The sequence below is a fragment of the Macaca mulatta genome, chromosome 4 (genome assembly GCF_049350105.2).
Source record: "Macaca mulatta isolate MMU2019108-1 chromosome 4, T2T-MMU8v2.0, whole genome shotgun sequence".
Lineage (NCBI taxonomy): Eukaryota > Metazoa > Chordata > Mammalia > Primates > Cercopithecidae > Macaca > Macaca mulatta.
The window spans coordinates 99,893,783-99,907,369 of NC_133409.1; the positions used below are offsets into that span (position 1 = coordinate 99,893,783).

Below are 13,587 nucleotides of genomic sequence, written 5' to 3' on the forward strand. Positions count from 1 at the left end.
CTGGTATTTGAAAAAGTCACCAAAAGATACACTGAGAAAAGGACATTGTATTCAATAAGTGGTGCTGGGAAAACTGGATTGCCACATGCAAAACAAAACAAAAAAGAAAGAAACTGGACCCCTATTTCTCGCCATGTACAAAAATTAACTCAAGATGGATTAAAGATTTAAATGTAAGATCTCAAACTACAAAAATGCTAGAAGAAAACCTAGGAAAAACTCTTCTGTACATTAACATAGGCAAAGAATTTATGACTAAGACTTCAAAAGCACATGCAACAAAACCAATAATAAATGAATGGGACTTAATTAAACTAAAAAGTTTATGTACAGTAAAAAACAATAATAATAATCAATAGAGTGAACAGACAATCTGCAGAATGGGATAAAATATCTGCAAACTATATATCCAAGGGACTAATATCCAGAATCTACAAGAAAATCAAACAACAACAAAAAAACACCCCATTAAAAAGCTGGCAGAGGACATGCAAAGAGATTTTTCAAAAGAACACATATAAATGACCAACAAGCATGTGAAATAATGCTCAACATCACTAATCATTATAGAAATGCAAATTAAAACCACAATGAGATACCACTTTACACCAGTCAGAATGGCTATTATTGAAAAGTCGAAAAATAACAGCTGTTGGTGAGAATGCAGAGAAAGGAAATGCCTATATACTGTTGGTGAGAATGTAGGCTAGTACAATCTGATAAAGAATTAACTATTAATTATTAATCCAAATTATTAGACTTAATTGTGCTTTATGGCCTAAACTTTTCTTCTAAAATGGTGCTTATTCTGAATGTCTTACCTTTACAGAATATCTGATAAAAGAACTATCTTGCTGCAGTTTTTTCTGCATAAATTTCCCTTCTTTAACCCAATCATTGATTTGCAACCACTTGTTCTGAGTGAGGCAGGTCGGTTTTGTTAAATCTATGGTGCTGGGTTACTTTAAGTCACTAAAATTACAATTTCACTATGGATTTGGCCATTAAACCAGACAATATTTATCAGACATGCCTAGATTCATCAGCAGGATGGTTAGGTTAAAGCCTCACTGAGAATATTTGTGAATCTTGCTCAGTTTGTTCTACTGTAGAGATGTTTGGTTATCAAGTACAGGAGCTAAAACATTTGTAAAAGAATGGTCTTTATAAGAGCCTTGTTTAATTTGGATTGGTGCCTGTCTGTAATTAAAACACTGAGAGTACAGCGGAAAAATAAAAGAAAGCTGTCATGGCTTTTTCCCTAAACCCTTACCTCTATCCCTTTCCTCTCTCCCAGAGCCAGTTCTGCATTTCCTGGTGACTGCTGGAGACTTCTGCCCAGATATTCTACTAATACCTCAACTCAATATGACTGAAACTAAACTTTCTTCATCAACCCACTCATTCTACTTACTCAAACATCCATTCAATCACCAATAAAAATGTTCCATAAAATGCTTTCTTCATCTTGTTACCCATTTTTGTTAACTTGGTAACCAATTTATAGAAAAAGCTGGGCTCTTCTAAGCAAACAGAAACTCCTCTGTGTTAAACCAGATCTGTTGAAAAATTATTTCCACCCTCAGATGAGATCCTGGGCAGGTCTCCTCATTTTACAATCTCTTATTAAGAAAAAGTCATCTGATCATTTACAGATAATAGAGTCTAGAGCCATCTAATAATCACACTTCTTGTTTGGTGCAGTTAATAATTAAAACTCTGCGTGCTGATCTACTGTGAAACTTCTCCCTTTCTTCTCTGTCCTGAAATAGGCTTGGAAGTAGACAGTGGATGCTGTTCAGTCTCAACCTACATTTCCCAGGTTCCTTTGCTTCTAGAAGAGCCATGCAACTAAATTCTGGCCAATGGAATACAGGGAGAAGTGATGTTTGGACTTTCCAGTCTGAACCACAAAATCTCTAAAACCCTCCACAGTCTATCTTTCTCCATACACTGGCTTGAAGCTAAAGATTCTGAGGCCCTAGGGGAAGGTGAAATCATGAACAGAAGAGCCTGGGTCCCTGAGTCACTTCAGGGAAGACTGCCCATTGAACACCCTCTGAACAAAGTGATTGAGAAATAAGTCTATTTTATTATGCTGCTGATAGCTCAGGAGCTATCTGAATTAAAACTAGCATTGCTGTAAATATATTTTGCCTATGCCATTTTGTTTCCAGGAATACCTATCCTATTGTATTTGACTGTCAAAATGCATAAAAGTCCAGCTCAAATGCCACTTCTTTCTCTGGTTACACAGCTAAAATTATCCTTCCTTCTTCTAACATTGAATATACTCTCCTTTTATCTTTTTATAGCACTGATCACAGTAGACTATATGCTTCCAGAAAGCAAGGGTTATATTTCTTTCACCATTATATGTTCCATGGTACCCAGCAGAGTGACTGGAACACAGACATTGTACACATATTGGATTATACAGGCAGTCTGTGTTACACATCATTTATCTCCCCTAAGTCATCTCAGCAAGAGAAGGCCATCAGACTGGTCCTCCTGGGGCACAGTTTGTACATTGGAACCTGATTTTCCATTTCTTGAATGTGATCTTTGCTCTGACTCCACCATTTTTTCTCTGTCCTTTTCTCAGAAAAGAATCCAGGCAGCCTTCTTTCCTAAAACTCCTTTTAAAAGCTAAATGTTTTCCATATAGAAGTTTCTGCTTCTTACAAACATTTGGCTTAGAAAAATCATTAAATCATTTTTTAAAAAAAGATTCATTATAGGAACTCAGTAATTTCCCCATCCCTCCCACCATGTCTGACAAGAACGAATCATGGTATTCATCCCTAAGCTATACGGTTGTCCAGGGCATCTCTTTGAGTACTACCTCCTATGACATGTACAGTCAAGTGTTATTCCCTAGTACTTCCACAGCCAGTTAACTTTGTTTCTCTGCACTACCCTAAGGAATAAGCTTGTTCACTTATTTTTTTTTTTTTTTTTTTTTTTGAGATGGAGTCTCACTCTGTTGCCCAGGCTGGAGTGCAGTGGTGCAATCCCGGCTCACTGCAACCTCCACCTCCTGGGTTCAAGCAATTCTCCTGCCTCAGCCTCCCAAGTAGCTGCGACTACAGGTGCATGCCACCACACCCAGCTAATTTTTCGTACTTTTAGTAGAGACAATGTTTCACTGTGTTAGCCAAGCTGGTCTCGATCTCCTGACCTCGTGATCCACCTGCCTCGGCCTCCCAAAGTGCTGGAATTACAGGCGTGTTTCTTATCTTATCTCTTCTGAAGTCTAATTCTTCTCAAAATGTTTGTTATAAGAACTAAAAGTAAATCTACTATTCAATCCAGCAATCCCACTACTGGGTATCTACCCAAAGGAAAAGAAGTCATTCTATCAAAAAGATACCTGCATGCATATATTTACTGTGGCACAATTCACAATTGCAAAGATATGGAACCAACCTAAGTGTCCATCAACTGATGAGTGGATAAAGAAAATGTGGCATATATACACCATATAATACTACTCAATCATAAAAAATAATGAAATAATGTCTTTTTGCAGCAACTTGGATGAAATTGGAAGACATTATTGTTAATGAAATAACCCAGGAATAAAAAACCAAATACTGTACATTTTCATTATAAGTGGGGGCCAAGGTATGGGTATGCAAAGGCATACAGAGTGGCATAGTGGACACTGGAGATACAGAAGGGGAAGGGTGGGAGGGGGGTAAGAAATTTTTTAAAAATTACATATTGGGTACCATGTACACTATTTGGCTGATGAGTATACTAAAGTTAGAGTTCACGACTATACAATTTATCCAAGTACAAAAAATCACTTCTACCCCCCAAGTTACTGAGATAAAAAATATATATTAAAAATAAATAAGTAAATAAAAATAAAACGTTGTTATCTGATGTTCACCACTTTAAGTATACAAATTACCTTGTATATATTATCTCATTTAATCCTAATCATAATCATTTGAGGAATTACTCTTTTTTTGAGGGTCATTTTCTTTTATTATTATTATTATTATTATACTTTAAGTTCTGGGATACATGTGCAGAATGTGCAGGTTTGTTACATAGGTATACATATGCCATGTTGGTTTGCTGCAACCATCAACCCATCATCTACATTAGGTATATTTCCTAATGCTATCCCTCCCCTAGGCCCCCAACCCCAAACAGGCCCCAGTGTGTGATGTTCCCCTCCCTGTGTCAATGTGTTCTCATTGTTCAACTCCCACTTATGACTGAGAACATGCAGTGTTTGGTTTTCTGTTCCTGTGTTAGTTTGCTGAGAATGATAGTTTCCAGCTTCATTCATGTCCCTGCAAAGGATATGAACTCATCTTTTTTATGGCTGCATAGTATTCCATGGTGTATATGTGCCACATTTTCTTAATCCAGTCTATCATTGATGGACATTTGGGTTGGTTCCAAGTCTTTGCTATTGTGAATAGTGCTGCAATAAACATACGTGTGCATGTGTCTTTATAGCAGAATGATTTATAATCCTTTGGGTATATACCCAGTAATGGGATTGCTGGGTCAAATGGTATTTCTAGTTCTAGATCCTTGAGGAATCACCACAGTGTCTTCCACAATGGTTGAACTAAATTACACTCCCACCAAAAGTGTAAAAGCATTCCTATTTCTCCACATCCTCTCCAGCATCTGTTGTTTCCTGACTTTTTAATGATTGTCATTCTAACTGGCATGAGATGGTATCTCATTGTGGTTTTGATTTGCATTTCTCTAACAACCAGTGATGATAAGCTTTTTCTCATATGTTTGTTGGCTGCATAAATGTCTTCCTTTGAGAACTGTCTCTTCATATCCTTTGCCCACTTTTTGACAGGGTTGGTTTTTTTTTCCTTGTAAATCTGTTTAACTTTTTTGTAGATTCTGGATATTAGGCCTTTGTCAGATGCATAGAGCGCAAAAATTTTCTCCCATTCTGTAGGTTGCATGTTCACTCTGATAATAGTTTCTTTTGCTGTACAGAAGCTCTTCAGTTTAATTAGATCCCATTTATCAATTTTGGCTTTTGTTGTCATTGCTTTTGGTGTTTTAGTCATGAAGTCCTTGCCTATGCCTATGTCCTGAATGTTATTGCCTAGGTTTTCTCCTAAGGCTTTTATGGTTTTAGGTCTCCCATTTAAGTCTTTGATCCATCTTGAGTAAATTTTTGTATAAGGGGTAAGGAAGGATTCCAGTTTCAGTGTTCTGCATATGGTTAGCCAGTTTTCCCAACACCATTTATTAAATAGGGAATCATTTCCCTATTGCTTGTTTTTGTCAGGTTTGTGGAAGATCAGATGGTTGTAGATGTGTGGTGTTATTTCTGAGGCCTGTGTTCTGCTTCATTGGTCTATATGTCTGTTTTGGTACCACTATCATGCTGTTTTAGTTACTGTAGCCTTGTAGTATAGTTTGAAGTCAGGTATCATGATGCCTCCAGTTTTGCTCTTTTTGTTTAGGATTGTCTTGGCTATATGGGCACTTTTTTGGTTCCATATGAAATTTGAAGTAGTTTTTTCTAATTCTGTGAAGAAAGTCAGTGGTAGCTTGATGGGGATAGCATTGCATCTATAAATTACTTTGGGCAGTATGGCCATTTTCACAATATTTGTTCTTCCTATCCATGAGCATGGAACGTTTTTTCATTTGTTTGTGTCCCTTTGTATTTTCTTAAGCAGTGGTTTCTAGTTCTCCTTGAAGAGGCCCTTCACATCCCTTGTAAGTTGGATTCCTAGGTATTTTATTCTCTGTAGCAATTGTGAATGGGAGTTCACTCATGATTTGGCTCTCTGTTTGTCTGTTATTGGTGTATAGAAATGCTTGTGATTTTTGCACATTGATTTTGTATCCTGAGACTTTGCTGAAGTTTTTTATCAGCTTAAGGAGATTTTGGGCTGAGACGATGGGGTTTTCTAAATATACAATCATGTCATCTGCAAAGAGAGAAAATTTGACTTCCCATATGAGGAATTGTTCTTATTCCCAACCTATAAATTTTGAAATTGATGCTCTGAGAGGTTAAGAAGCTTACCCTAGGTTACAGAACTACAAAGTAACAGAATAAGCTTAAAATAAATAAATAACTTCTCTGCTCACTTCATTTTTCAACTATTCCTCTTCATTGTTCTGTTCTTTTGGGCAAATTTTCTGTGTCCCACAGCTTAAGTCCAGTGGACAAGTTGACTGAAGGAATTGTTTCAACCAAGTGATCTGAAGTAAAATAGCCAAAAACCGGGTCCTGGAGAATTAGAAACATAACCAAAAAAATGCTGCCAAACATAACATTTCAAGAGACAGGAGAGAACAAAAATGGGAAGATAGGTGTGCATGTTAATAGGATAAAAGAAGGTGCAAAGAGGAGATCACAGAGGCCAGTGGGTGCCTAAGAGCTCACCATTCATGCAGCACCTGGAGGACAGCAGCTAGACTTGAGAGGTCTGGTTTTTGGTTTGGAAAGATAAAGCTTTTAAACTCCTGTATAGTCCTGGACATGATTTCCAAGTTTTTCTTAGAATTTTGATATCCTGTAGACTTAGAGTAAAAGAATATAGATTTGTATAGAAAAAGAGGTTAAACATTAGTCATATTGTCTCATGTGCCTATTTTTGAGATGGAATAAGAAAAAAACACACATATAAAGTCTAAAGTTCTCCAGCTTATTTAATGGAATGAGATTTGGGGCAGAATTTCATAATGGGGTATCCAACATACTACTTTTATCTGCTTTTGAAGATCTGGGTAGAACAAGTTTAATATAGACTCTGCATCTTTTTTCAGCCTCTACTTTTATCAGTAGCATTTTAACTTTCACTATGTTTCACATTCAAATTCCTGGGAGAGAGCATTTCCTAGGCTCAGTTGATCACCATCATCTTTGCTGAATAGAACTCTGGGTTTGACCACCTCAAAGACCACTGCTCAGGCCATCCATGGACTAGCCTTGGATCAGATGCCTGTTCTTCCTGCATCCTATGGCAAGGTGTTTGTGCTATGTTGTGTAGATCATGGCCACTTGTTCATTTTTGAAGATGATTTATAGATGAAGAGTTTTCTGCTAGGCAAAAGTTTTTTTTAATCTATCAAGTTGTTCCCTTAAAGGTCTCTATTTTCCTCAAAATTTTTAAGTATATTTTGTAAGTATAATTCCCTCCTTTTGAGGAAGGGGGAATGCCTTATTTAAACTTGAAAATAATTAAACTCTATGATTTGAAAATTCATTCATACTAACATGCTGAGGGTAAGGCAAACGTGAATTCATAAACAAACTTCCTTTAGGTTGCTTTGGAGTTGTTTGAGTATTATTTTAAAAGTCTAGTTTTTCATGTATGTGTTTTTCATAGCTACCCAACTGAAAAATCCTTGAAGGCAAGAACCACAGTTTATTACTTTTTATCCTGACAACATCTAAGATGCTGCGCTCACCAAGCATGTTAAATGTTGCTGAGTGACTGAGCCTAAGGATCTCTGGGAGTTATTGAATAGCTGACTTTAACTGCTTCATTAGCTGTCTGTATCCACAGAAATTTGAAATCAGCTGTTTGGAATAAGGCACACAAAAGCCTTCTGTTCTGTAATATCAGTAAAATATATTTAAATTAGAGTAATGGGGTCCTAAACATGAACCATAAAGGAAATTATTTCCACTCTATGTGAGAAGACCTGGATGCTCCTTATTTCTTTGCAAACTAATAAAATTCTTGTTAATAAGCCAATAGCATGTAATTGAAATTTTCTAGGCCCAGAGCAAATTTTGTTTAAAGTGACCCCACCCTGTTTCTTAAGGTTCCAAACAAAGGGAAAAGTCAAACAGGCAAGGATTTTTCTTTTCATGTCAGGGGCTTCCTCCTTTAAATGAATCTTGCCCATCTTTGACATTTTGTTTTTAAGAAACATGCCAGCCCAGTAGAAAGTTATTTTACGCATTCAGCAAACCCACCAATCTAGGTGACTGTGAATAGTAAAATAAACTTGGTTTACTGCAGTGGCTCTCTTGGGCCTTAGCAGCAAGTACATATGCCTTGTAATCAAGCTTTATATACCATTAAGAGTAATCTGAAACTTTGTATACATAACATTTTAACTGAAAAGTCACAAGTTTTTTTTTAAATGCTCCATTTATTTTAGGTAAAATCTTTGCTTGGAGACTCCCTCCCTCTTTTTTTTTTTTTTTTTTTTTTTTTTTTTTTTTTTTTGAGACAGAGTTTCACTCTTGTTATCCAGGTTGGAGTGCAATGGCATGATCTCGGCTCACCACAGGCTCCGCCTCCCGGGTTCAAGAGATTCTCCTGCCTCAGCCTCCCGAGCACCTGGGATTACAGGCCTGCGCCACGACGCCCGGCTAATTTTCTATTTTTAGTACAGACAGGGTTTCTCCATGTTGGTCAGGCTGGTCTCAAACTCCCGACCTCAGGTGATCCACCCGCCTCAGCCTCCCAAAGTGCTGGGATTACAGGCATGAGCCACCACACCCGGACTTCTTTTTCACTGAAACCTCCGCCTCCTGGGTTCAAGCGACTCTCCTGCCTCAGCCTCCTGAGTAGCTGAGGCTCCAAGCACGCACCACCATACCCAGCTAATTTTTGTATTTTTAGTAGAGACGGGGTTTCACCATGTTGGACAGGATGGTCTCAATCTCTTGACCCCATGACTGCCCACCTCAGCCTCCCAAAGTGCTTGGATTACAGGCATGAGCCACTGGGCACGGTGAACTCCCTCCGTCCTAAAGAGCTGTAGAGATTTTTCAGTCTAATTGAAATAGTGAGTTTTCCCTCTTATTGAAGAGATTAATAATAGGTTTCCTCACTGTCACCACAAAAAAAAAAAAAAATCTCATTTGTCTTTAACCTCAATATATCAGGATTATCTCAATATTACAATCAGCAAATAACACAAGTTTTAGTTTTTCAATGTGGAATCAGTTCTCCCACACAAAAGTTGGATAAAAAATTAGATTTTTCTTTTAATCTGCCACATTGGGAAGGGTCTTCTTGCCAAAAATCTTCAGCTCAGAAGTCATGACCTCTCCTCACTACTCTTTATAACTCCACTCACAAACAAATAATACAAGAGGAAGAAAAATTAAACATAAGATATCAAGGTACAAACTACAACCCTATGCAGGAAGCTACCTGAAGCAGCATTGTCAACTATTCCCTAATTGTAATATGCCATGTTTCAAATGTACAACACTACACACTAGATCACAAGTTCCTCCAAGTCAGGATTTTATCCATATTTTATAATTTCACTGCTTCACAGTACCTTTTCCTCTGGAAATTAGAGTAGAGCCTCATATACTGTAGTCACTGCTTAACAAATACCTTGAAATGCCATTAAATGGAAACAAACTAAGCTACCAGTACAGTTACTCGTTTTGATACAGGAAGAGAAAGAGAAGAAAGTTATCTCAGCATTCCCCAAACCATCTACCCACATATTCTATAGAATAAATAAATAAATAAATAAATAAATGGTAGTCAAATTGATTTTGGATACTTCATACACCAGATTACATTCTTGGAAATTCACAATGTGCATAAGCATATTGTAGGCTACAAGGTATGTTGTCAAAAAAAAATTGTTTAAGTTGATTTAGGATATCATTTTCCATGTGTATTTGACAACAGAGCCCTTTGCAGAGGATACATACCCACTAACATTTAGAGGAACATCGTTGTCCTGTGGAGCAAAATTTGAGAAAACTTTAGTTGTCCAGTTTTTTTTTTTCTGTTTGTCCAGCTTTTTGCTCTTCTCCAAAGGAAAGACTACCCATTCCCCTTAGGAGGATAGAAGAAAGAGGAAAGTAGCATTCCTTTAGGATAGTAGTTACTGACAGATGTGGGAAAATTAGGAACAATTAGGAATCAGTTCTCTTGTCCTGCAATTAACTGAGAAAACAAAACATCAAATGTATCCATGCTAAGAGAAGTATAATAGTAAAAGCAAGAGAAATGGGAGATATGGGAAAGACCCTTTTTTGCCATGCATATGAAACAGTGAACTTCAGAAGACTGTCTGTGGGCTTGCAAAAAAAAATAGAACAGGATTTGTATCAAACCCAAATTCTCTGAACATCCTGCACACTTCAGAGCAGGACAGGCTGAACGTAAGGTTTTTGTGACTTAACACTGGGGATTTGGGCCTAACTCTAATTCATCAACTGCAGAAATCCAGTCCAACTGAGATATTCAGTTTCTTTTCAGATAGATAGCATTGATGTGTGATAACAATATCTCAGTCTTTGACAAAGAACAGCCAACCTGCACCACAGACAGAAAAAAACAAACAAAAAAAAAGCATTACAATTGGAAAGATAAATTAGAAAAATTTACTCACCAAATCTTCAACTACTGCATTAGATTTGTCAGCATGTTACACAGGGGTTTAATTTAGTAGCTTTCCGACATATGGGCAACAATATGGTCTCAGTGGTTCCCTGTTACTGGCGTGGTTGAGGAGGAGGGAGAAATAATTAGACATCTGACAGGAAAGTGACTGCTCTCACAGCTCAGCCAAGGCTTTTGCAGAGGACACTAGATATTTTTAAACAACATTTCCATGACAGCTAAAGAAATTGTCCTTTTTTTTTTTCAGGTAAATAGGTATTAGTTTCTTTCAGAGTCTGATGATAAAGAAATGAAAGAAGTCATAAACCCTCTAATCCTAATTCTTGCATCTAGTTTCCCATGAAAAATTATGTATGCTGCATACAATATATGAAGGGGGATACTGGGAAGCAAAAACATTGATATTATTTTTATTCTCCTCTTCTTGAGAATGCAAGCATCTAAACAATTTGTTTTTAGTTGTCAGAATCTTCATTTTGCACATTAAATGAGGAGGAACCTGAGGATTCTGTATAAAGCCAGCAATACAAATCATAGACATATACATGGGTGAGAGCTAGGGCAACAAATGCTTTCCTCCATCAACCTGTAAACTGCTCAAGGCCAATGAAACTATCTGGATTCCCACCCACACCACCACCACAACCATAAGCAACCAGAGTAGGACTGGGTATCCAGCAGCATTTCATAAATATTGACCAATGTATTGATATTTATTCATTATGCAGGCACTGTGTGTATGAATTCTGGGAAAGTGCAACAAAATCACACAGGATAAAAGTGTATTGCTTTTTCTTTGAGCTTCTCTCTTATCACACACAACAGGACCTGACAGAAGGTCAGCCCACAGGAAGGTTTAATTTGTCTGAGATCAGACGCTTTTTTGAAAGTAAATAGGATTTTCTCCAAAGAAACCCACATATACATTTCAGCCAAGTTTTACTTCTTATGCTTTCTTTGTATAACAAAGAGTGTGTACTTTTACTATCTAAAGAAGGAAATTTGTTCTCTAATGCTCATCTCTTTTTCTTATCCAGTGTTGCAGACAATGTTGGTGACCCACAAAATTCATATGTTGTAGTCCTAAGCCCCCCAATGTGATGGTGTTGGGACATGGGACCTTTTGGAGTTAATTAGGTTTAGATGAGGTCATAAAGATGATGCCCTCTTGATGAAACTGGTGCCCTAATAAGATGAGATGCCATCGAGGTTGCTCTCTCTCTCTTTCTATCATGTGAGGACACAGAAAGAAGTCTCCTTCTCCAAGTCAGGAAGAAAGCCCTCACAAGAACTCAATCATGCTGACACCCTGATCTTGGACTTCCAGCCTCCAGAATTGTGAAAAAATAAATGTCTGTTGTTTAAACCACTTGGTCTATGGTATTTTGTTATAGAAGCCCAAGAAGACTGACATTCAGTAAAACAATGATTGAGAAATGTGATTAAGCATACAGCTAGTGGTCATAAGAGAAAGGACAGTAGTGATACATATATTCATAATACCAGGGTATGTTTTCCCCTGACTCTTTTAAAAGATGAGAAGTTATGGGAATTCTCAGAGTCAGAAAAGGTAAGTCTGCCTTTGTTAGAGGTCACTTCGTTAGAGGGTTAGGCATTACTGCTATGAAAATTTAAAAGTTCTGTGACAGGATACAAAACTTAATGAGCTTGAAGATGAACAAACAGGTCTCCGATAGCAACCCTATGAGACAGATACACACCAACAACTTTTGAAAAGTCAGATATCTGATGCAATTTCCAGACTCATTGGAACTTAGTTCTATGGATTCAAAAGTCCAATCAACTCTCAGGCTTCTATTTTCATAAAGAGGAGTAACAGGTCATTATTATCTAAAACCCCCTAAAGCATTTTACTCATCTCTATACATTTGCTCTAGAGAATGGCATTGTATTAGGTTCTTTAGAAAAACAGAACCAATAAGAGACAGACATAGATACACACATTCACACATACATGATAGACAGATAGATAGATACAGAGATATAGTGAGAGAAATTTATTTCAATGAATTGATTCATGTGACATGGAGCCTGACAAGTCCAAAACATATAGGGCAGGCTAGGAATTTAGGTAAGAGTTGATGTGGCAGTCTTGAGTTTGAAATCTTCCGAATATCAGGTTAAAAACTCAGGCAGCAATTCTGAATTGCATGCTTAAGAACTTCTTTGGGAAACCTCAGTCTTTGCTCTTAAGACCTTCAACTGATTAGATCAGGCTTATCTACATCATGGGAGAATAATCTGCTTTACTCAAAGTCTACTGATTATAAATGTTAATCATGTCTAAAACATACTTCCACAGTAATGTATAAACTGGTGTTTAACCAAGCAATTGGGCACCATAGACTAGTCAAGTTGACACCTAAAATTAACCACCAAAACATAAAATGGGAAGTGAAAGGGACAACAAACTTCCAAATTCTTCAAATTTCTCATCTGTCCTCACTAGCAAATGTTCTTAGGTATATACTTTATTCATTATCTCATTAAACAGCTCCCTGAATGCAAGATGGTCTATTATGTCCAAATGAGTACCTTGCATTTTTAGTAATGTCAACACTGCAAATGCAAGATCAGTTATCTGGGATGCAAGAAATAAACATGGTCAGCCCTGAACCATGAGATATCAAAAGAGTCAATTAAGGCAAAGCTTATAAAAAAGATGTGCTCATGAGGCTGGGATACTGCTTCTATGTTCAGCATTTTAGCCTCATGGGCTAGCCTTATGCCCTGGCACATGGTTGGTGCCCCCAAAATATTTGTTAAATGAATACATGAATGAATTAGGGAGGTAAAAGAACTTAACATTATTGAAGGTGCTTCCCACTTTGAGATAACATTGTGTACCTGTTTTTTGTGCATCATTACAAAATAGATATTAATAATTACTTCTGCAAATTCAACAAGTTGTGAGTTTACTATAACTACTCTTAGTTCTTAAGTCAGTAAGATATCTTGGGTATTTTGGACCTATAAACTTTCATCCCATGTTGTAGCATTTAGAATTCAGTAAGCATTTGTTTTTTAAGATGGAGTCTCGCTGTGTCACCCAGGCTGGAGTGCAATAGTGCAATGTCAGCTCACAGCAACCTCCGCCTCCTAGGTTCAAGCGATTCTCCTGCCTCAGCCTCCTGAGTAGCTGGGATTACAGGCGCCTGCCACCACACCTGGTTAGTTTTTTGTATTTTTAGTAGAGATGGGGTTTCACCATGTTAGC

General features: G+C 37.3%; 1 pseudogene; it reads right to left on the reverse strand.

Annotated features, from left to right (window-relative positions):
* Positions 1–13,587, reverse strand: part of LOC100424384 (ras-related C3 botulinum toxin substrate 1-like) — a 103,577-nt pseudogene that overhangs the window by 17,712 nt on the left and 72,278 nt on the right.